The 24,436-nt window shown below is 45.9% G+C and overlaps 4 non-coding genes across 4 annotated transcripts; all 4 read right to left on the bottom strand.

The window, feature by feature from the left end:
• Positions 1–5,335: 5,335 nt before the first annotated feature.
• TRNAL-CAG (transfer RNA leucine (anticodon CAG)) lies at positions 5,336–5,418 on the bottom strand. The gene has a single exon. It is a non-coding gene; the product is annotated as a tRNA-Leu (tRNA).
• A 1,136-nt stretch (positions 5,419–6,554) lies between these two features.
• TRNAL-CAG (transfer RNA leucine (anticodon CAG)) lies at positions 6,555–6,637 on the bottom strand. Its single transcript has one exon. It is a non-coding gene; the product is annotated as a tRNA-Leu (tRNA).
• A 7,180-nt stretch (positions 6,638–13,817) lies between these two features.
• TRNAL-UAG (transfer RNA leucine (anticodon UAG)) lies at positions 13,818–13,900 on the bottom strand. Its single transcript has one exon. It is a non-coding gene; the product is annotated as a tRNA-Leu (tRNA).
• Positions 13,901–23,517: 9,617 nt separating this feature from the next.
• TRNAL-CAG (transfer RNA leucine (anticodon CAG)) lies at positions 23,518–23,600 on the bottom strand. The gene has a single exon. It is a non-coding gene; the product is annotated as a tRNA-Leu (tRNA).
• Between the last annotated feature and the right edge of the window lie 836 nt (positions 23,601–24,436).

Below are 24,436 nucleotides of genomic sequence, written 5' to 3'. Positions count from 1 at the left end.
GGTAGGCGCGGTGACGTGGATCCGGAGAGAATAAAAGGTCAGGGAAGGTGTTCCTCGTGGCCAATGACTCTATGTTATTCTCTGTGTATTTATTAAAACTTATCTGCGAAACAGGCACCGTGTGTGCACGATGCAACACACCCCTCTCATGCCCTGAATACAGAAGTTAAAAACCAGCTGTGATTGGGACGCAGGGGACCCTGGTGCCACTGAACCTTCTGCACTGTGAACCTGCTGAACTATTGACAGCTGCGCTCTTGATATGTAGGGTCGAAACCTTTATCTCTGTCCCTCTATCACGATTTGTTGAAGATGATGTGATTTACCGCTTTACTGATTTACTGCGATTTAGCCAACTTCAGGAAATTAGTGCAAGCAACGGACAATAGATCTTATCGATAATTTACAGAAACTGTTGACATTGTTTTTGATACGAGTGCTTGGAAAAAAAAAGTCCAAAAATGTATCCACCGCGCAAAAGACACTTGTCAGAAGTGGGATTCAAATCCACACCTCCAAAGGAGACTGCAACCTGAAAGCAGCGCCTTAGACCACTCGGCCATCCTGACACTCTTGACACTGCACTGATGGCTCAATTTCCAGCTTATAAACCAAAATGAGTGCCATGTACTGAGTGAATGTTGTTTAATGTCCTCTGTATTTTCAATTCCAGACCTTCCTGCTCAGGGAAACAGTGGGATCTGAAGCTGATGAAGGAGAGAGGATGGATCATCCTGACAGTGAATCCGGTGGTGACTGCTACTAATTCGCAATCATCGACTACTTGGGGTGTGGACATGCAGAAGTTTGAGCCAGTGCACATGGCCGGTGGTGACTGCTACTAATTCTCAATCATCTACTACAAGGGGTGTGGACATGCAGAATTTGGAGCCAGTTCAAGATTCAGATCAGGAGGTGCCTGGCTCCATACCAATCAACTCAGTGCCTCTGAGACAAGGACTTGAACGGTACAGTTTGAGTCCTCGACCGCCATGCTCAACGCGGCTGCAAGGATTCGGGGTGGATTGACTGAATGTGGCATTTCTTGTTGTGTACTATTCTTGTATACTGGTTTAGTATAGTATCTTTTTTTTTAGCAGCTATGTTTGTTTTGTATTGGTTAAGGAGAAATGTTGTGTTCGTCATGGGCACGCCTATGATGCACACCAAGGGAGGTAGGGAGTGTTAGTCTCCCCCGAGTTTTGGAGTTGGATGGTAGGCGCGGTGACGTGGAACCGGAGAGAATAAAAGGTCAGGGAAGGTGTTCCTCGTGGCCAATGACTCTATATTATTCTCTGTGTATTTATTAAAACTTATTTGCGAAACAGGCACTGTGTGTGCACGATGCAACACACCCCTCCCATGCCCAGAATACAGAAGTTAAAAACCAGCTGTGATTGGGACGCAGGGGACCCTGGTGCCACTGAACCTTCTGCACTGTGAACCTGCTGAACTATGGACAGCTGTGCTTTTGATATGTAGGGTCGAAACCTTTATCTCGGCCCCTCTATCACGATTTGTTGAAGATGCTGTGATTTCCTGCTTTACCGATTTACTGCGATTTAGCCAACTTCAGGCAATTAGTGCAACCAACGGACAATAGATCTTATCGATAATTTACAGAAACTGTTGACATTGTTTTTGATAAGGGTGCTTGGAAAAAAAAGTCAAAAAAAGTATCCACCTCGCAAAATACACTTGTCACAAGTGGGATTTGAACCCACACCTCCAAGGGAGGCTGCGACCTGAACGCAGCGCCTTAGACCACTCGGCCATCCTGACACTCTTGACACTGCACTGATGGCTCAATTTCCAGCTTATAAACCAAAATGAGTGCCCTGTACTGAGTGAATGTTGTTTAATGTCCTCTGTATTTTCAATTCCAGACCTTCCTGCTCAGGGACACAGTGGGATCTGAAGCTGATGAAGGAGAGAGGATGGATCATCCTGACATTGAATCCGGTGGTGACTGCTACTAATTCGCAATCATCGACTACTTGGGGTGTGGACATGCAGAAGTTTGAGCCAGTGCACATGGCTGGTGGTGACTGCAACTAATTCTCAATCATCTACTACAAGGGGTGTGGACATGCAGAATTTGGAGCCAGTTCAAGATTCAGATCAGGAGGTGCCTGGCTCCATACCAATCAACTCAGTGCCTCTGAGACAAAGACTTGAACGGTACAGTTTGAGTCCTCGACCGCCATGCTCAACGCGGCTGCAAGGATTCGGGGTGGATTGACTGAATGTGGCATTTCTTGTTGTGTACTATTCTTGTATACTGGATTAGTATAGTATCTTTTTTTTGAGCAGCTATGTTTGTTTTGTATTGGTTAAGGAGAAATGTTGTGTTCGTCATGGGCATGCCTATGATGCACACCAAGGGAGGTAGGGAGTGTTAGTCTCCCCCGAGTTTTGGAATTGGATAGTAGGCGCGGTGACGTGGAACCGGAGAGAATAAAAGGCCAGGGAAGGTGTTCCTCGTGGCCAATGACTCTATATTATTCTCTGTGTATTTATTAAAACTTATCTGCGAAATAGGCACCATGTGTGCACGATGCAACACACCCCTCCCATGCCCTGAATACCGAAGTTAAAAACCAGCTGTGATTGGGACGCAGGGGACCCTGGTGCCACTGAACCTTCTGCACTGTGAACCTGCTGAACTATTGACAGCTGCGCTCTTGATATGTAGGGTCAAAACCTTTATCTCTGCTCCTCTATCACGATTTGTTGAAGATGCTGTGATTTCCCGCTTTACCGATTTACTGCGATTTAGCCAACTTCAGGAAATTAGTGCAAGCAACGGACAATAGATCTTATCGATAATTTACAGAAACTGTTGACATTGTTTTTGATACGGGTGCTTGGAAAAAAAAAGTCAAAATATGTATCCACCTCGCAAAAGACACTTGTCAGAAGTGGGATTTGAACCCACGCCTCCAAATGAGACTGTGACCTGAACGCAGTGCCTTAGACCACTCGGCCATCCTGACACTCGTGACACTGCACTGATGGCTCAATTTCCAGCTTATAAACCAAAATGAGTGCCATGTACTGAGTGAATGTTGTTTAATGTCCTCTGTATTTTCAATTCCAGACCTTCCTGCTCAGGGAAACAGTGGGATCTGAAGCTGATGAAGGAGAGAGGATGGATCATCCTGACAGTGGATCCGGTGGTGACTGCTACTAATTCTCAATCATCTACTACATGGGGTGTGGACATGCTGAATTTTGAGCCAGTGCACATGGCCGGTGGTGACTGCTACTAATTCTCAATCATCTACTACAGGGGGTGTGGACATGCAGAATTTGGAGCCAGTTCAAGATTCAGATCAGGAGGTGCCTGGCTCCATACCAATCAACTCAGTGCCTCTGAGACAAGGACTTGAACGGTACAGTTTGAGTCCTCGACTGCCATGCTCAACGCGGCTGCAAGGATTCAGGGTGGATTGACTGAATGTGGCATTTCTTGTTGTGTACTATTCTTGTATACTGGTTTAGTATAGTATCTTTTTTTTGAGCAGCTATGTTTGTTTTGTATTGGTTAAGGAGAAATGTTGTGTTCGTCATGGGCACGCCTATGATGCACACCAAGGGAGGTAGGGAGTGTTAGTCTCCCCCAAGTTTTGGAGTTGGATGGTAGGCGCGGTGACGTGGAACCGGAGAGAATAAAAGGTCATGGAAGGTGTTCCTCGTGGCCAATGACTCTATATTATTCTCTGTGTATTTATTAAAACGTATTTGCGAAACAGGCACTGTGTGTGCACGATGCAACACACCCCTCCCGTGCCCTGAATACAGAAGTTAAAAACCAGCTGTGATTGGGACGCAGGGGACCCTGGTGCAACTGAACCTTCTGCACTGTGAACCTGCTGAACTACTGACAGCTGTGCTTTTGATATGTAGGGTCGAAACCTTTATCTCGGCCCCTCTATCACGATTTGTTGAAGATGCTGTGATTTCCTGCTTTATCGATTTACTGCGATTTAGCCAACTTCAGGCAATTAGTGCAAGCAACGGACAATAGATCTTATCGATAATTTACAGAAACTGTTGACATTGTTTTTGATAAGGGTGCTTGGAAAAAAAAAGTCCAAAAATGTATCCAGCTCGCAAAAGACACTTGTCAGAAGAGGGGCTTGAACCCACATCTCCAAGGAAGATTGTGACCTGAATGGAGCACCTTGGACCACCCGGCCATCCTGACACTCGACTGATGGCTCAATTTCCAGCTTATAAACCAAAATGAGTGCCATGTACTGAGTGAATGTTATTTAATGTCCTCTGTATTTTCAATTCCAGACCTTCCTGCTCAGGGAAACAGTGGGATCTGAAGCTGATGAAGGAGAGAGGATGGATCATCCTGACAGTGGACCCTGTGGTGACTGCTACTAATTCTCAATCATCTACTACATGGGGTGTGGACTTGCAGAATTTTGAGCCAGTGCATATGGCCGGTGGTGACTGCTACTAATTCTCAATCATCTACTACAGGGGGTGTGGACATGCAGAATTTGGAGCCAGTTCAAGATTCAGATCAGGAGGTGCCTGGCTCCATACCAATCAACTCAGTGCCTCTGAGACAAGGACTTGAACGGTACAGTTTGAGTCCTCGACCGCCATGCTCAACGCGGCTGCAAGGATTCGGGGTGGATTGACTGAATGTGGTATTTATTGTTGTGTACTATTCTTGTATACTGGATTAGTATAGTATCTTTTTTTTGAGCAGCTATGTTTGTTTTGTATTGGTTAAGGAGAAATGTTGTGTTCGTCATGGGCACGCCCATGATGCACACCAAGGGAGGTAGGGAGTGTTAGACTCCCCCGAGTTTTGGAGTTGGATGGTAGGTGCGGTGATGTGGAATCGGAGAGAATAAAAGGTCAGGGAAGGTGTTCCTCGTGGCTAAAGACTCCATATTATTCTTTGTGTATTTATTAAAACTTCTCTGCAAAACAGGCACTGTGTGTGCACGACGCAACACCCCCAACCCTCCCATCCCCTGAATACAGAAGTTAAAAACCAGCTGTGATTGGGACCCAGGGGACCCTGGTGCCACTGAACCTTCTGCACTGTGAACCTGCTGAACTATTGAGAGCTGCGCTTTTGATATGTAGGGTCGAAACCTTTATCTCGGCCCCTCTATCACGATTTGTTGAAGATGCTGTGATTTCCTGCTTTACCGATTTACTGCGATTTAGCCAACTTCAGGCAATTAGTGCAAGCAACGGAAAATAGATCTTATCGATAATTTACAGAAACTGTTGACATTGTTTTTGATACGGTGCTTGGGAAAAAAAAGTCCAAAAATGTATCCACCTCGCAAAATACACTTGTCAGAAGTGGGATTTGAACCCACACCTCCAAGGGAGGCTGCGACCTGAACGCAGCACCTTAGACCACTCGGCCATCCTGACACGCTTCACACCTCCCGCATGGCTCAATTTCGAGCGTATAAACCAAAATGAGTGCCATGTACTGAGTGAATGTTGTTTAATGTCCTCTGTATTTTCAATTCCAGACCTTCCTGCTCAGGGAAACAGTGGGATCTGAAGCTGATGAAGGAGAGAGGATGGATCATCCTGACAGTGAATCCGGTGGTGACTGCTACTAATTCTCAATCATCGACTACATGGGGTGTGGACATGCTGAATTTTGAGCCAGTGCACATGGCCGGTGGTGACTGCTACTAATTCTCAATCATCTACTACAGGGGGTGTGGACATGCAGAATTTGGAGCCAGTTCAAGATTCAGATCAGGAGGTGCCTGGCTCCAAACCAATCAACTCAGTGCCTCTGAGACAAGTACTTGAACGGTACAGTTTGAGTCCTCGACCGCCATGCTCAACGCGGCTGCAAGGATTCGGGGTGGATTGACTGAATGTGGCATTTCTTGTTGTGTGTTATTCTTGTATACTGGATTAGTATAGTATCTTTTTTTTGAGCAGCTATGTTTGTTTTGTATTGGTTAAGGAGAAATGTTGTGTTCGTCATGGGCACGCCTATGATGCACACCAAGGGAGGTAGGGAGTGTTAGTCTCCCCGAGTTTTGGAGTTGGATGGTAGGCGCGGTGACGTGGAACCGGAGAGAATAAAAGGTCAGGGAAGGTGTTCCTCGTGGCCAATGACTCTATATTATTCTCTGTATATTTATTAAAACTTATCTTATCTGCGAAACAGGCACCGTGTGTGCACGATGCAACACACCCCTCCCATGCCCTGAATACAGAAGTTAAAAACCAGCTGTGATTGGGACGCAGGGGACCCTGGTGCCACTGAACCTTCTGCACTGTGAACCTGCTGAACTATTGACAGCTGCGCTCTTGATATGTAGGGTCGAAACCTTTATCTCTGCCCCTCTATCACGATTTGTTGAAGATGCTGTGATTTCCCGCTTTACCGATTTACTGCGATTTAGCCAACTTCAGGAAATTAGTGCAAGCAACGGACAATATATCTTATTGATAATTTACAGAAACTGTTGACATTGTTTTTGATACGGGTGCTTGGAAAAAAAAGAGTCCAAAAATGTATCCACCTCGCAAAAGACACTTGTCAGAAGTGGGATTCGAACCCACGCCTCCAAAGGAGACTGCGACCTGAACGCAGCGCCTTAGACCACTCGGCCATCCTGACACTCTTGATGCTGCACTGATGGCTCAATTTACAGCTTATAAACCAAAATGAGTGCCATGTACTGAGTGAATGTTGTTTAATGTCCTCTGTATTTTCAATTCCAGACCTTCCTGCTCAGGGAAACAGTGGGATCTGAAGCTGATGAAGGAGAGAGGATGGATCATCCTGACAGTGGATCCGGTGGTGACTGCTACTAATTCTCAATCATCTATTACATGGGGTGTGGACATGCTGAATTTTGAGCCAGTGCACATGGCCGGTGGTGACTGCTACTAATTCTCAATCATCTACTACAGGGGGTGTGGACATGCAGAATTTGGAGCCAGTTCAAGATTCAGATCAGGAGGTGCCTGGCTCCATACCAATCAACTCAGTGCCTCTGAGACAAGGACTTGAATGATACAGTTTGAGTCCTCGACCGCCATGCTCAACGCGGCTGCAAGGATTCGGGGTGGATTGACTGAATGTGGCATTTCTTGTTGTGTACTATTCTTGTATACTGGTTTAGTATAGTATCTTTTTTTTTAGCAGCTATGTTTGTTTTGTATTGGTTAAGGAGAAATGTTGTGTTCGTCATGGGCACGCCTATGATGCACACCAAGGGAGGTAGGGAGTGTTAGTCTCCCCCGAGTTTTGGAGATGGATGGTAGGCACGGTGACGTGGAACCGGAGAGAATAAAAGGTCAGGGAAGGTGTTCCTCGTGGCCAATGACTCTATATTATTCTCTGTGTATTTATTCAAACTTATTTGCGAAACAGGCACTGTGTGTGCACAATGCAACACACCCCTCCCATGCCCAGAATACAGAAGTTAAAAACCAGCTGTGATTGGGACGCAGGGGACCCTGGTGCCACTGAACCTTCTGCACTGTGAACCTGCTGAACTATGGACAGCTGTGCTTTTGATATGTAGGGTCGAAACCTTTATCTCGGCCCCTCTATCACGATTTGTTGAAGATGCTGTGATTTCCTGCTTTACCGATTTACTGCGATTTAGCCAACTTCAGGCAATTAGTGCAAGCAACGGACAATAGTTCTTATCGATAATTTACAGAAACTGTTGACATTGTTTTTGATAAGGGTGCTTGGAAAAAAAAGTCCAAAAATGTATCCACCTCACAAAGACACTTGTCAGAAGATGGGTTTCAACCCACGTCTCCAAGGGAGACTGTGACCTGAATGCAGCACCTTAGACCACCCGGCCATCCTGACACTCTTGACACCAGACTGATGGCTCAATTGTCAGCTTATAAACCAAAATGAGTGCCATGTACTGAGTGAATGTTATTTAATGTCCTCTGTATTTTCAATTCCAGACCTTCCTGCTCAGGGAAACAGTGGGATCTGAAGCTGATGAAGGAGAGAGGATGGATCATCCTGACAGTGGACCCTGTGGTGGCTGCTACTAATTCTCAATCATCTACTACATGGGGTGTGGACTTGCAGAATTTTGAGCCAGTGCATATGGCCGGTGGTGACTGCTACTAATTCTCAAACATCTACTACAGGGGGTGTGGACATGCAGAATTTGGAGCCAGTTCAAGATTCAGATCAGGAGGTGCCTGGCTCCATACCAATCAACTCAGTGCCTCTGAGACAAGGACTTGAACGGTACAGTTTGAGTCCTCGACCGCCATGCTCAACGCGGCTGCAAGGATTCGGGGTGGATTGACTGAATGTGGTATTTATTGTTGTGTACTATTTTTGTATACTAGATTAGTATAGTATCTTTTTTTTGAGCAGCTATGTTTGTTTTGTATTGGTTAAGGAGAAATGTTGTGTTCGTCATGGGCACGCCCATGATGCACACCAAGGGAGGTAGGGAGTGTTAGTCTCCCCCGAGTTTTGGAGTTGGATGGTAGGTGCGGTGATGTGGAATCGGAGAGAATAAAAGGTAGGGCAAGGTGTTCCTCGTGGCCAAAGACTCCATATTATTCTTTGTGTATTTATTAAAACTTCTCTGCAAAACAGGCACTGTGTGTGAACAACGCCACACCCCCACCCCTCCCATCCCCTGAATACAGAAGTTAAAAACCAGGTCTGATTGGGACGCAGGGGACCCTGGTGCCACTGAACCTTCTGCACTGTGAACCTGCTGAACTATTGACAGCTGCGCTTTTGATATGTAGGGTCGAAACATTTATCTCGGCCCCTCTATCACGATTTGTTGAAGATGCTGTGATTTCCTGCTTTACCGATTTACTGCGATTTAGCCAACTTCAGGCAATTAGTGCAAGCAACGGAAAATAGATCTTATCGATAATTTACAGAAAGTGTTGACATTGTTTTTGATACGGTGCTTGGGAAAAAAAAGTCCAAAAATGTATCCACCTCGCAAAATACACTTGTCAGAAGTGGGATTTGAACCCACACCTCCAAGGGAGGCTGTGACCTGAACGCAGCGCCTTAGACCACTTGGCCATCCTGACACTCTTCACACTTCGCTCATGGCTCAATTTCGAGCGTATAAACCAAAATGAGTGCCATGTACTGAGTGAATGTTATTTAATGTCCTCTGTATTTTCAATTCCAGACCTTCCTGCTCAGGGAAACAGTGGGATCTGAAGCTGATGAAGGAGAGGATGGATCATCCTGACAGTGGATCCGGTGGTGACTGCTACTAATTCTCAATCATCTACTACATGGGGTGTGGACATGCTGAATTTTGAGCCAGTGCACATGGCCGGTGGTGACTGCTACTAATTCTCAATCATCTACTACAGGGGGTGTGGACATGCAGAATTTGGAGCCAGTTCAAGATTCAGATCAGGAGGTGCCTAGCTCCATACCAATCAACTCAGTGCCTCTGAGACAAGGACTTGAACGGTACAGTTTGAGTCCTCGACCGCCATGCTCAACGCGGCTGCAAGGATTCGGGGTGTATTGACTGAATGTGGCATTTCTTGTTGTGTACTATTCTTGTATACTGGTTTAGTATAGTATCTTTTTTTTTAGCAGCTATGTTTGTTTTGTATTGGTTAAGGAGAAATGTTGTGTTCGTCATGGGCACGCCTATGATGCACACCAAGGGAGGTAGGGAGTGTTAGTCTCCCCCGAGTTTTGGAGTTGGATGGTAGGCGCGGTGACGTGGAACCGGAGAGAATAAAAGGTCAGGGAAGGTGTTCCTCGTGGCCAATGACTCTATATTATTCTCTGTGTATTTATTAAAACTTATTTGCGAAACAGGCACTGTGTGTGCACGATGCAACACACCCCTCCCATGCCCAGAATACAGAAGTTAAAAACCAGCTGTGATTGGGACGCAGGGGACCCTGGTGCCACTGAACCTTCTGCACTGAGAACCTGCTGAACTATGGACAGCTGTGCTTTTGATATGTAGGGTCGAAACCTTTATTTCGGCCCCTCTATCACGATTTGTTGAAGATGCTGTGATTTCCTGCTTTACCGATTTACTGCGATTTAGCCAACTTCAGGCAATTAGTGCAACCAATGGACAATAGATCTTATCGATAATTTACAGAAACTGTTGACATTGTTTTTGATAAGGGTGCTTGGAAAAAAAAGTATCCACCTCGCAAAGACACTTGTCAGAAGAGGGGTTTGAACCCACATCTCCAAGGGAGACTGTGATCTGAATGCAGTACCTTCGACCACCCGGCCATCCTGACACTCTTGACACCAGACTGATGACTCAATTTCCAGCTTATAAACCAAAATGAGTGCCATGTACTGAGTGAATGTTATTTAATGTCCTCTGTATTTTCAATTCCAGACCTTCCTGCTCAGGGAAACAGTGGGATCTGAAGCTGATGAAGGAGAGAGGATGGATCATCCTGACAGTGGACCCTGTGGTGACTGCTACTAATTCTCAATCATCTACTACATGGGCTGTGGACTTGCAGAATTTTGAGCCAGTGCATATGGCCGGTGGTGACTGCTACTAATTCTCAATCATCTACTACAGGGGGTGTGGACATGCAGAATTTGGAGCCAGTTCAAGATTCAGATCAGGAGGTGCCTGGCTCCATACCAATCAACTCAGTGCCTCTGAGACAAGGACTTGAACGGTACAGTTTGAGTCCTCGACCGCCATGCTCAACGCGGCTGCAAGGATTCGGGGTGGATTGACTGAATGTGGTATTTATTGTTGTGTACTATTCTTGTATACTGGATTAGTATAGTATCTTTTTTTTGAGCAGCTATGTTTGTTTTGTATTGGTTAAGGAGAAATGTTGTGTTCGTCATGGGCACGCCCATGATGCACACCAAGGGAGGTAGGGAGTGTTAGTCTCCCCCGAGTTTTGGAGTTGGATGGTAGGTGCTGTGATTTGGAATCGGAGATAATAAAAGGTAGGGGAAGGTGTTCCTCATGGCCAAAGACTCCATATTATTCTTTGTGTATTTATTAAAACTTCTCTGCAAAACAGGCACTGTGTGTGCACGACGCAACACCCCCACCCCTCCCATCCCCTGAATACAGAAGTTAAAAACCAGCTCTGATTGGGACGCAGGGGACCCTGGTGCCATTGAACCTTCTGCACTGTGAAACTGCTGAACTATTGACAGCTGCGCTTTTGATATGTAGGGTCGAAACCTTTATCTCGGCCCCTCTATCACGATTTGTTGAAGATGCTGTGATTTCCTGCTTTACCGATTTACTGCGATTTAGCCAACTTCAGGCAATTAGTGCAAGCAACGGAAAATAGATCTTATCGATAATTTACAGAAACTGTTGACATTGTTTTTGATACGGTGCTTGGGAAAAAAAAGTCCAAAAATGTATCCACCTCGCAAAATACACTTGTCAAAAGTGGGATTTAAACCCACACCTCAAAGGGAAGCTGCGACCTGAACGCAGCGCCTTAGACCACTCGGCCATCCTGACACTGCACTGATGGCTCAATTTCCAGCTTATAAACCAAAATGAGTGCCCTGTACTGAGTGAATGTTGTTTAATGTCCTCTGTATTTTCAATTCCAGACCTTCCTGCTCAGGGAAACAGTGGGATCTGAAGCTGATGAAGGAGAGAGGATGGATCATCCTGACAGTGAATCCGGTGGTGACTGCTACTAATTCGCAATCATCGACTACTTGGGGTGTGGACATGCAGAAGTTTGAGCCAGTGCACATGGCTGGTGGTGACTGCAACTAATTCTCAATCATCTACTACAAGGGGTGTGGACATGCAGAATTTGGAGCCAGTTCAAGATTCAGATCAGGAGGTGCCTGGCTCCATACCAATCAACTCAGTGCCTCTGAGACAAGGACTTGAACGGTACAGTTTGAGTCCTCGACCGCCATGCTCAACGCGGCTGCAAGGATTCGGGGTGGATTGACTGAATGTGGCATTTCTTGTTGTGTACTATTCTTGTACACTGGATTAGTAGAGTATCTTTTTTTTGAGCAGCTATGTTTGTTTTGTATTGGTTAAGGAGAAATGTTGTGTTCGTCATGGGCACGCCTATGATGCACACCAAGGGAGGTAGGGAGTGTTAGTCTCCCCCGAGTTTTGGAGTTGGATGGTAGGCGCGGTGACGTGGAACCGGAGAGAATAAAAGGTCAGGGAAGGTGTTCCTCGTGGCCAATGACTATATTATTCTCTGTGTATTTATTCAAACTTATCTGCAAAACAGGCACCGTGTGTGCACGATGCAACACACCCCTCCCATGCCCTGAATACAGAAGTTAAAAACCAGCTGTGATTGGGACGCAGGGGACTCTGGTGCCACTGAACCTTCTGCACTGTGAACCTGCTGAACTATTGACAGATGCGCTCTTGATATGTAGGGTCGAAACCTTTATCTCTGCCCCTCTATCACGATTTGTTGAAGATGCTGTGATTTCCCGCTTTACCGATTTACTGCGATTTAGCCAACTTCAGGAAATTAGTGCAAGCAACGGACAATAGATCTTATCGATAATTTACAGAAACTGTTGACATTGTTTTTGATACGGGTGCTTGGAAAAAAAAAGTCCAAAAATGTATCCACCTCGCAAAAGACACTTGTCAGAAGTGGGATTCGAACCCACGCCTCCAAAGGAGACTGCGAACTGAACTCAGCGCCTTAGACCACTCAGCCATCCTGATACTCTTGACACTGCACTGATGGCTCAATTTCCAGCTTATAAACCAAAATGAGTGCCATGTACTGAGTGAATGTTGTTTAATGTCCTCTGTATTTTCAATTCCAGACCTTCCTGCTCAGGGAAACAGTGGGATCTGAAGCTGATGAAGGAGAGAGGATGGATCATCCTGACAGTGAATCCGGTGGTGACTGCTACTAATTCTCAATCATCGACTACTTGGGGTGTGGACATGCAGAAGTTTGAGCCAGTGCACATGGCCGGTGGTGACTGCTACTAATTCTCAATCATCTACTACAAGGGGTGTGGACACGCAGAATTTGGAGCCAGTTCAAGATTCAGATCAGGAGGTGCCTGGCTCCATACCAATCAACTCAGTGCCTCTGAGACAAAGACTTGAACGGTAAAGTTTGAGTCCTCGACCGCCATGCTCAACGCGGCTGCAAGGATTCTGGGTGGATTGACTGAATGTGGCATTTCTTGTTTTGTACTATTCTTGTATACTGGATTAGTATAGTATCTTTTTTTTAAGCCGCTATGTTTGTTTTGTATTGGTTAAGGAGAAATGTTGTGTTCGTCATGGGCACGCCTATGATGCACACCAAGGGAGGTAGGGAGTGTTAGTCTCCCCCGAGTTGTGGAGTTGGATGGTAGGCGCGGTGACGTGGAACCGGAGAGAATAAAAGGCCAGGGAAGGTGTTCCTCGTGGCCAATGACTCTATATTATTCTCTGTGTATTTATTAAAACTTATCTGCGAAACAGGCACCATGTGTGCACGATGCAACACACCCCTCCCATGCCCTGAATACAGAAGTTAAAAACCAGCTGTGATTGGGACGCAGGGGACCCTGGTGCCACTGAACCTTCTGCACTGTGAACCTGCTGAACTATTGACAGCTGCGCTCTTGATATGAAGGGTCGAAACCTTTATCTCTGCCCCTCTATCACGATTTGTTGAAGATGCTGTGATTTCCCGCTTTACCGATTTACTGCGATTTAGCCAACTTCAGGAAATTAGTGCAAGCAACGGACAATAGATCTTATCGATAATTTACAGAAACTGTTGACATTGTTTTTGATACGGGTGCTTGGAAAAAAAAAGTCCAAAAATGTATCCACCTCGCAAAAGACACTTGTCAGAAGTGGGATTTGAACCCACGCCTCCAAAGGAGACTGTGACCTAAACGCAGCGCCTTAGACCACTCGGCCATCCTGACACTCTTGACACTGCACTGATGGCTCAATTTCCAGCTTATAAACCAAAATGAGTGCCATGTACTGAGTGAATGTTGTTTAATGTCCTCTGTATTTTCAATTCCAGACCTTCCTGCTCAGGGAAACAGTGGGATCTGAAGCTGATGAAGGAGAGAGGATGGATCATCCTGACAGTGGATCCGGTGGTGACTGCTACTAATTCTCAATCATCTACTACATGGGGTGTGGACATGCTGAATTTTGAGCCAGTGCACATGGCCGGTGGTGACTGCTACTAATTCTCAATCATCTACTACAGGGGGTGTGGACATGCAGAATTTGGAGCCAGTTCAAGATTCAGATCAGGAGGTGCCTGGCTCCATACCAATCAACTCAGTGCCTCTGAGACAAGGACTTGAACGGTACAGTTTGAGTCCTCGACCGCCATGCTCAACGCGGCTGCAAGGATTCGGGGTGGATTGACTGAATGTGGCATTTCTTGTTGTGTACTATTCTTGTATACTGGTTTAGTATAGTATCTTTTTTTTTAGCAGCTATGTTTGTTTTGTATTGGTTAAGGAGAAATGTTGTGTTCGTCATGGGCACGCCTATGATGCACACCAAGGGAGGTAGGGAGTGTTAGTCTCCCCTGAGTTTTGGAGTTGGATGGTAGGCGAGGTGACGTGGAACCGGAGAGAATAAAAGGTCAGGGAAGGTGTTCCTCGTGGCCAATGACTCTATATTATTCTCTGTGTATTTATTAAAACTTATCTGCGAAACAGGCACCGTGTGTGCACGATGCAACACACCCCTCCCATGCCCTGAATACAGAAGTTAAAAACCAGCTGTGATTGGGACGCAGGGGACCCTGGTGCCACTGAACCTTCTGCACTGTGAACCTGCTGAACTATGGACAGCTGTGCTTTTGATATGTAGGGTCGAAACCTTTATCTCGGCCCCTCTATCACGATTTGTTGAAGATGCTGTGATTTCCTGCTTTACCGATTTACTGCGATTTAGCCAACTTCAGGCAATTAGTGCAAGCAACGGACAATAGATGTTATCGATAATTTACAGAAACTGTTGACATTGTTTTTGATAAGGGTGCTTGGAAAAAAAAGTCCAAAAATGTATCCACCTCGCAAAGACACTTGTCAGAAAAGGGGCTTGAACCCACGTCTCCAAGGGAGACTGTGACCTGAATACAGCACCTTAGACCACCCGGCCATCCTGACACTCTCGACACCAGACTGATGGCTCAATTTCCAGCTTATAAACCAAAATGAGTGCCATGTACTGAGTGAATGTAATTTAATGTCCTCTATATTTTCTATTCCAGACCTTCCTGCTCAGGGAAACAGTGGGATCTGAAGCTGATGAAGGAGAGAGGATGGATCATCCTGACAGTGGACCCTGTGGTGACTGCTACTAATTCTCAATCATCTACTACATGGGGTGTGGACTTGCAGAATTTTGAGCCAGTGCATATGGCCGGTGGTGACTGCTACTAATTCTCAATCATCTACTACAGGGGGTGTGGACATGCAGAATTTGGAGCCAGTTCAAGATTCAGATCAGGAGGTGCCTGGCTCCATACCAATCAACTCAGTGCCTCTGAGACAAGGACTTGAACGGTACAGTTTGAGTCCTCGACCGCCATGCTCAACGCGGCTGCAAGGATTCGGGGTGGATTGACTGAATGTGGTATTTATTGTTGTGTACTATTCTTGTATACTGGATTAGTATAGTATCTTTTTTTTGAGCAGCTATGTTTGTTTTGTATTGGTTAAGGAGAAATGTTGTGTTCGTCATGGGCACGCCCATGATGCACACCAAGGGAGGTAGGGAGTGTTAGTCTCCCCCGAGTTTTGGAGTTGGATGGTAGGTGCGGTGATGTGGAATCGGAGAGAATAAAAGGTAGGGGAAGGTGTTCCTCGTGGCCAAAGACTCCATATTATTCTTTGTGTATTTATTAAAACTTCTCTGCAAAACAGGCACTGTGTGTGCACGACGCAACACCCCCACCCCTCCCATCCCCTGAATACAGAAGTTAAAAACCAGCTCTGATTGGGACGCAGGGGACCCTGGTGCCACTGAACCTTCTGCACTGTGAACCTGCTGAACTATTGACAGCTGCGCTTTTGATATGTAGGCTCGAAACCTTTATCTCGGCCCCTCTATCACGATTTGTTGAAGATGCTGTGATTTCCTGCTTTACCGATTTACTGCGATTTAGCCAACTTCAGGCAATTAGTGCAAGCAACGGAAAATAGATCTTATCGATAATTTACAGAAACTGTTGACATTGTTTTTGATACGGTGCTTGGGAAAAAAAAGTCAAAAAATGTATCCACCTTGCAAAATACACTTGTCCGAAGTAGGATTTAAACCCACACCTCCAAGGGAGGGTGCGACCTGAACGCAGCGCCTTAGACCACTCGGCCATCCTGACACTCTGCACACCTTGCTCATGGCTCAATTTCGAGCGTATAAACCAAAATGAGTGCCATGTACTGAGTGAATGTTGTTTAATGTCCTCTGTATTTTCAATTCCAGACCTTCCTGCTCAGGGAAACAGTGGGATCTGAAGCTGATGAAGGAGAGAGGATGGATCATCCTGACAGTGAATCCGGTGGTGACTGCTACTAATTCTCAATCATCGACTACATGGGGTGTGGACATGCAGAAGTTTGAGCCAGTGCACATGGCCGGTGGTGACTGCTACTAATTCTCAATCATCTACTACAAGGGGTGTGGACATGCAGAATTTGGAGCCAGTTCAAGATTCAGATCAGGAGGTGCCTGGCTCCAAACCAATCAACTCAGTGCCACTGAGACAAGGACTTGAACGGTACAGTTTGAGTCCTCGACCGCCATGCTCAACGCGGCTGCAAGGATTCGGGGTGGATTGACTGAATGTGGCATTTCTTGTTGTGTACTATTCTTGTATACTGGATTAGTATAGTATCTTTTTTTTGAGCAGCTATGTTTGTTTTGTATTGGTTAAGGAGAAATGTTGTGTTCGTCATGGGCACGCCTATGATGCACACCAAGGGAGGTAGGGAGTGTTAGTCTCCCCTGAGTTTTGGAGTTGGATGGTAGGCGCGGTGACGTGGAACCGGAGAGAATAAAAGGTCAGGGAAGGTGTTCCTCGTGGCCAATGACTCTATATTATTCTCTGTGTATTTATTAAAACTTATCTGCGAAACAGGCACCGTGTGTGCACGATCCAACACACCCCTCTCATGCCCTGAATACAGAAGTTAAAAACCAGATGTGATTGGGACGCAGGGGACCCTGGTGCCACTGAACCTTCTGCACTGTGAACCTGTTGAACTATTGACAGCTGCGCTCTTGATATGTAGGGTCGAAACCTTTATCTCTGCCCCTCTATCACGATTTGTTGAAGATGCTGTGATTTCCCGCTTTACTGATTTACTGCGATTTAGCCAACTTCAGGAAATTAGTGCAAGCAACGGACAATAGATCTTATCGATAATTTACAGAAACTGTTGACATTGTTTTTGATACGGGTGCTTGGAAAAAAAAAGTCCAAAAATGTATCCACCTCGCAAAAGACACTTGTCAGAAGTGGAATTCAAATCCACGCCTCCAAAGGAGACTGCAACCTGAACGCAGCGCCATAGACCTCTCGGCCATCCTGACAATCTTGACACTGCACTGATGGCTCAATTTCCAGCTTATAAACCAAAATGAGTGCCATGTACTGAGTGAATGTTGTTTAATGTCCTCTGTATTTTCAATTCCAGACCTTCCTGCTCAGGGAAACAGTGGGATCTGAAGCTGATGAAGGAGAGAGGATGGATCATCCTGACAGTGAATCCGGTGGTGACTGCTACTAATTCGCAATCATCGACTACTTGGGGTGTGGACATGCAGAAGTTTGAGCCAGTGCACATGGCCGGTGGTGACTGCTACTAATTCTCAATCATCTACTACAAGGGGTGTGGACATGCAGAATTTGGAGCCAGTTCAAGATTCAGATCAGGAGGTGCCTGGCTCCATACCAATCAACTCAGTGCCTCTGAGACAAGGACTTGAACAGTACAGTTTGAGTCCTCGACCGCCATGCTCAACGCGGCTGCAAGGATTCGGGGTGCATTGACTGAATGTGGCATTTCTTGTTGTGTACTATTCTTGTATACTGGTTTAGTATAGTATCTTTTTTTTTAGCAGCTATGTTTGTTTTGTATTGGTTAAAGAGAAATGTTGTGTTCGTCATGGGCACGCCTATGATGCACACCAAGGGAGGTAGGGAGTGTTAGTCTCCCCCGAGTTTTGGAGTTGGATGGTAGGCGCGGTGACGTGGAACCGGAGAGAATAAAAGGTCAGGGAAGGTGTTCCTCATGGCCAATGACTCTATATTATTCTCTGTGTATTTATTAAAACTTATCTGTGAAACAGGCACTGTGTGTGCACGATGCAACACACCCCTCCCATGCCCAGAATACAGAAGTTAAAAACCAGCTGTGATTGGGACGCAGGGGACCCTGGTGCCACTGAACCTTCTGCACTGTGAACCTGCTGAACTATGGACAGCTGTGCTTTTGATATGTAGGGTCGAAACCTTTATCTCGGCCCCTCTATCACGATTTGTTGAAGATGCTGTGATTTCCTGCTTTACCGATTTACTGCGATTTAGCCAACTTCAGGCAATTAGTGCAACCAACGGACAATAGATCTTATCGATAATTTACAGAAACTGTTGACATTGTTTTTGATAAGGGTGCTTGGAAAAAAAAGTCAAAAAATGTATCCACCTCGCAAAGGACACTTGTCAGAAGAGGGGTTTGAACCCACGTCTCCTAGGGAGACTGTGACCTGAATGCAGCACCTTAGACCACCCGGCCATCCTGACACTCTTGACACCAGACTGATGGCTCAATTTCCAGCTTATAAACCAAAATGAGTGCCATGTACTGAGTGAATGTTATTTAATGTCCTCTGTATTTTCAATTCCAGACCTTCCTGCTCAGGGAAACAGTGGGATCTGAAGCTGATGAAGGAGAGAGGATGGATCATCCTGACAGTGGAACCTGTGGTGACTGCTACTAATTCTCAATCATCTACTACATGGGGTGTGGACCTGCAGAATTTTGAGCCAGTGCATATGGCCGGTGGTGACTGCTACTAATTCTCAATCATCTACTACAGGGGGTGTGGACATGCAGAATTTGGAGCCAGTTCAAGATTCAGATCAGGAGGTGCCTGGCTCCATACCAATCAACTCAGTGCCTCTGAGACAAGCACTTGAACGGTACAGTTTGAGTCCTCGACCGCCATGCTCAACGCGGCTGCAAGGATTCGGGGTGGATTGACTGAATGTGGTATTTATTGTTGTGTACTATTCTTGTATACTGGATTAGTATAGTATCTTTTTTTTGAGCAGCTATGTTTGTTTTGTATTGGTTAAGGAGAAATGTTGTGTTTGTCATGGGCACGCCCATGATGCACACCAAGGGAGGTAGGGAGTGTTAGTCTCCCCCGAGTTTTGGAGTTGGATGGTAGGTGCGGTGATTTGGAATCGGAGAGAATAAAAGGTAGGGGAAGGTGTTCCTCGTGGCCAAAGACTCCATATTATTCTTTGTGTATTTATTAAAACTTATCTGCAAAACAGGCACTGTGTGTGCACGACGCAACACCCCCACCCCTCCCATCCCCTGAATACAGAAGTTGAAAACCAGCTCTGATTGGGACGCAGGGGACCCTGGTGCCACTGAACCTTCTGCACTGTGAACCTGCTGAACTATTGACAGCTGCGCTTTTGATATGTAGGGTCAAAACCTTTATCTCGGCCCCTCTATCACGATTTGTTGAAGATGCTGTGATTTCCTGCTTTACCGATTTACTGCGATTTAGCCAACTTCAGGCAATTAGTGCAAGCAACGGAAAATAGATCTTATCGATAATTTACAGAAACTGTTGACATTGTTTTTGATACGGTGCTTGGGAAAAAAAAGTCCACAAATGTATCCACCTCGCAAAATACACTTGTCAGAAGTGGGATTTGAACCCACATCTCCAAGGGAAGCTGCGACCTGAACGCAGTGCCTTAGACCACTCGGCCATCCTGACACTCTTGACAGTGCACTGATGGCTCAATTTCCAGCTTATAAACCAAAATGAGTGCCCTGTACTGAGTGAATGTTGTTTAATGTCCTCTGTATTTTCAATTCCAGTCCTTCCTGCTCAGGGAAACAGTGGGATCTGAAGAGGATGGATCATCCTGACAGTGAATCCGGTGGTGACTGCTACTAATTCGCAATCATCGACTACTTGGGGTGTGGACATGCAGAAGTTTGAGCCAGTGCACATGGCTGGTGGTGACTGCAACTAATTCTCAATCATCTACTACAGGGGGTGTGGACATGCAGAATTTGGAGCCAGTTCAAGATTCAGATCAGGAGGTGCCTGGCTCCATACCAATCAACTCAGTTCCTCTGAGACAAGGACTTGAACGGTACAGTTTGAGTCCTCGACCGCCATGCTCAACGCGGCTGCAAGGATTCGGGGTGGATTGACTAAATGTGGCATTTCTTGTTGTGTACTATTCTTGTATACTGGATTAGTATAGTATCTTTTTTTTGAGGAGCTATGTTTGTTTTGTATTGGTTAAGGAGAAATGTTGTGTTCGTCATGGGCACGCCTATGATGCACACCAAAGGAGGTAGGGAGTGTTAGTCTCCCCCGAGTTTTGGAGTTGGATGGTAGGCGCGGTGACGTGGAACCGGAGAGAATAAAAGGTCAGGGAAGGTGTTCCTCGTGGCCAATGACTCTATATTATTCTCTGTGTATTTATTAAAACTTATCTGCAAAACAGGCACCGTGTGTGCACGATGCAACTCACCCCTCCCATGCCCTGAATACAGAAGTTAAAAACCAGCTGTGATTGAGACGCAGGGGACTCTTGTGCCACTGAACCTTCTGCACTGTGAACCTGCTGAACTATTGACAGATGCGCTCTTGATATGTAGGGTCGAAACCTTTATCTCTGCCCCTCTATCACGATTTGTTGAAGATGCTGTGATTTCCCGCTTTACCGATTTACTGCGATTTAGCCAACTTCAGGAAATTAGTGCAAGCAACGGACAATAGATCTTATCGATAATTTACAGAAACTGTTGACATTGTTTTTGATACGGGTGCTTGGAAAAAAAAAGTCCAAAAATGCATCCACCTCGCAAAAGACACTTGTCAGAAGTGGGATTCGAACCCGTGCCTCCAAAGGAAACTGCGACCTGAACTCAGCGCCTTAGACCACTCGGCCATCCTGATACTCTTGACACTGCACTGATGGCTCAATTTCCAGCTTATAAACCAAAATGAGTGCCATGTACTGAGTGAATGTTGTTTAATGTCCTCTGTATTTTCAATTCCAGACCTTCCTGCTCAGGGAAACAGTGGGATCTGAAGCTGATGAAGGAGAGAAGATGGTTCATCCTGACAGTGAATCCGGTGGTGACTGCTACTAATTCTCAATCATCGACTACATGGGGTGTGGACATGCAGAGGTTTGAGCCAGTGCACATGGCCTATGGTGACTGCTACTAATTCTCAATCATCTACTACAAGGGGTGTGGACATGCAGAATTTGGAGCCAGTTCAAGATTCAGATCAGGAGGTGCCTGGCTCCATACCAATCAACTCAGTGCCTCTGAGACAAGGACTTGAACGGTACAGTTTGAGTCCTCGACCGCCATGCTCAACGCGGCTGCAAGGATTCGGGGTGGATTGACTGAATGTGGCATTTCTTGTTGTGTACTATTCTTGTATACTGGATTAGTATAGTATTTTTTTTTGAGCAGCTATGTTTGTTTTGTATTGGTTAAGGAGAAATGTTGTGTTCGTCATGGGCACGCCTATGATGCACACCAAGGGAGGTAGGGAGTGTTAGTCTCCCCTGAGTTTTGGAGTTGAATGGTAGGCGCGGTGACGTGGAACCGGAGAGAATAAAAGGTCAGGGAAGGTGTTCCTCGTGGCCAATGACTCTATATTATTCTCTGTGTATTTATTAAAACTTATCTGCGAAACAGGCACCGTGTGTGCACGATGCAACACACCCCTCTCATGCCCTGAATACAGAAGTTAAAAACCAGCTGTGATTGGGACGCAGGGGACCCTGGTGCCACTGAACCTTCTGCACTGTGAACCTGCTGAACTATTGACAGCTGCGCTCTTGATATGTAGGGTCGAAACCTTTATCTCTTCCCCTCTATCACGATTTGTTGAAGATGGTGTGATTTCCTGCTTTACCGATTTACTGCGATTTAGCCAACTTCAGGAAATTAGTGCAAGCAACGGACAATAGATCTTATTGATAATTTACAGAAACTGTTGACATTGTTTTTGATACGGGTGCTTGGAAAAAAAAAGTCTAAAAATGTATCCACCTCGCAAAAGACACTTGTCAGAAGTGGGATTCGAACCCACGCCTCCAAAGGAAACTGCTACCTGAACACAGCACCTTAGACCACTCGGCCATCCTGACACTCTTGACACTGCACTGATGGCTCAATTTCCAGCTTATAAACCAAAATGAGTGCCATGTACTGAGTGAATGTTGTTTAATGTCCTCTGTATTTTCAATTCCAGACCTGCCTGCTCAGGGAAACAGTGGGATCTGAAGCTGATGAAGGAGAGAGGATGGATCATCCTGACAGTGAATACGGTGGTGACTGCTACTAATTCTCAATCGTCGACTACTTGGGGTGTGGACATGCAGAAGTTTGAGCCAGTGCACATGGCCGGTGGTGACTGCTACTAATTCTCAATCATCTACTACAAGGGGTGTGGACATGCAGAATTTGGAGCCAGTTCAAGATTCAGATCAGGAGGTGCCTGGCTCCATACCAATCAACTCAGTGCCTCTGAGACAAGGACTTGAACGGTACAGTTTGAGTCCTCGACCGCCATGCTCAACGCGGCTGCAAGGATTCGGGGTGGATTGACTGAATGTGGCATTTCTTGTTGTGTACTATTCTTGTATACTGGATTAGTATAGTATCTTTTTTTTGAGCAGCTATGTTTGTTTTGTATTGGTTAAGGAGAAATGTTGTGTTCGTCATGGGCACGCCTATGATGCACACCAAGGGAGGTAGAGAGTGTTAGTCTCCCCCGAGTTTTGGAGTTGGATGGTAGGCGCGGTGACGTGGAACCGGAGAGAATAAAAGGTCAGGGAAGGTGTTCCTCGTGGCCAATGACTCTATATTATTCTCTATGTATTTATTAAAACTTATCTGCGAAACAGGCACCGTGTGTGCACGATGCAACACACCCCTCCCATGCCCTGAATACAGAAGTTAAAAACCAGCTGTGATTGGGACGCAGGGGACCCTGGTGCCACTGAACCTTCTGCACTGTGAACCTGCTGAACTATTGACAGCTGCGCTCTTGATATGCAGGGTCGAAACCTTTATCTCTGCCCCTCTTTCACGATTTGTTGAAGATGCTGTGATTTCCCGCTTTACCGATTTACTGCGATTTAGCCAACTTCAGGAAATTACTGCAAGCAACGGACAATAGATCTTATCGATAATTTACAGAAACTGTTGACATTGTTTTTGATACGGGTGCTTGGAAAAAAAAAGTCCAAAAATGTATCCACCTCGCAAAAGACACTTGTCAGAAGTGGGATTCGAACCCACGCCTCCAATGGAGACTGCGACCTGAACGCAGCGCCTTAGACCACTCGGCCATCCTGACACTCTTGACACTCCACTGATGGCTCAATTTCCAGCTTATAAACCAAAATGAGTGCCATGTACTGAGTGAATGTTGTTTAATGTCCTCTGTATTTTCAATTCCAGACCTTCCTGCTCAGGGAAACAGTAGGATCTGAAGCTGATGAAGGAGAGAGGATGGATCATCCTGACAGTGAATCCGGTGGTGACTGCTACTAATTCTCAATCATCGACTACTTGGGGTGTGGACATGCAGAAGTTTGAGCCAGTGCACATGGCCGGTGGTGACTGCTACTAATTCTCAATCATCTACTACAAGGGGTGTGGACATGCAGAATTTGGAGCCAGTTCAAGATTCAGATCAGGAGGTGCCTGGCTCCATACCAATCAACTCAGTGCCTCTGAGACAAGGACTTGAACGGTACAGTTTGAGTCCTCGACCGCCATGCTCAACGCGGCTGCAAGGATTCGGGGTGGATTGACTGAATGTGGCATTTCTTGTTGTGTACTATTCTTGTATACTGGATTAGTATAGTATCTTTTTTTTGAGCAGCTATGTTTGTTTTGTATTGGTTAAGGAGAAATGTTGTGTTCGTCATGGGCACGCCTATGATGCACACCAAGGGAGGTAGGGAGTGTTAGTCTCCCCCGAGTTTTGGAGTTGGATGGTAGGCGCGGTGACGTGGAACCGGAGAGAATAAAAGGCCAGGGAAGGTGTTCCTCGTGGCCAATGACTCTATATTATTCTCTGTGTATTTATTAAAACTTATCTGCGAAACAGGCACCATGTGTGCACGATGCAACACAGCCCTCCCATGCCCTTAATACAGAAGTTAAAAACCAGCTGTGATTGGGACG

Source organism: Pleurodeles waltl, unplaced genomic scaffold (assembly GCF_031143425.1).
Source record: "Pleurodeles waltl isolate 20211129_DDA unplaced genomic scaffold, aPleWal1.hap1.20221129 scaffold_39, whole genome shotgun sequence".
Taxonomy (NCBI): domain Eukaryota; kingdom Metazoa; phylum Chordata; class Amphibia; order Caudata; family Salamandridae; genus Pleurodeles; species Pleurodeles waltl.
The sequence above is the reverse complement of the archived record's forward strand: the minus strand, read 5'-3'. Positions and strand labels throughout refer to the sequence as shown.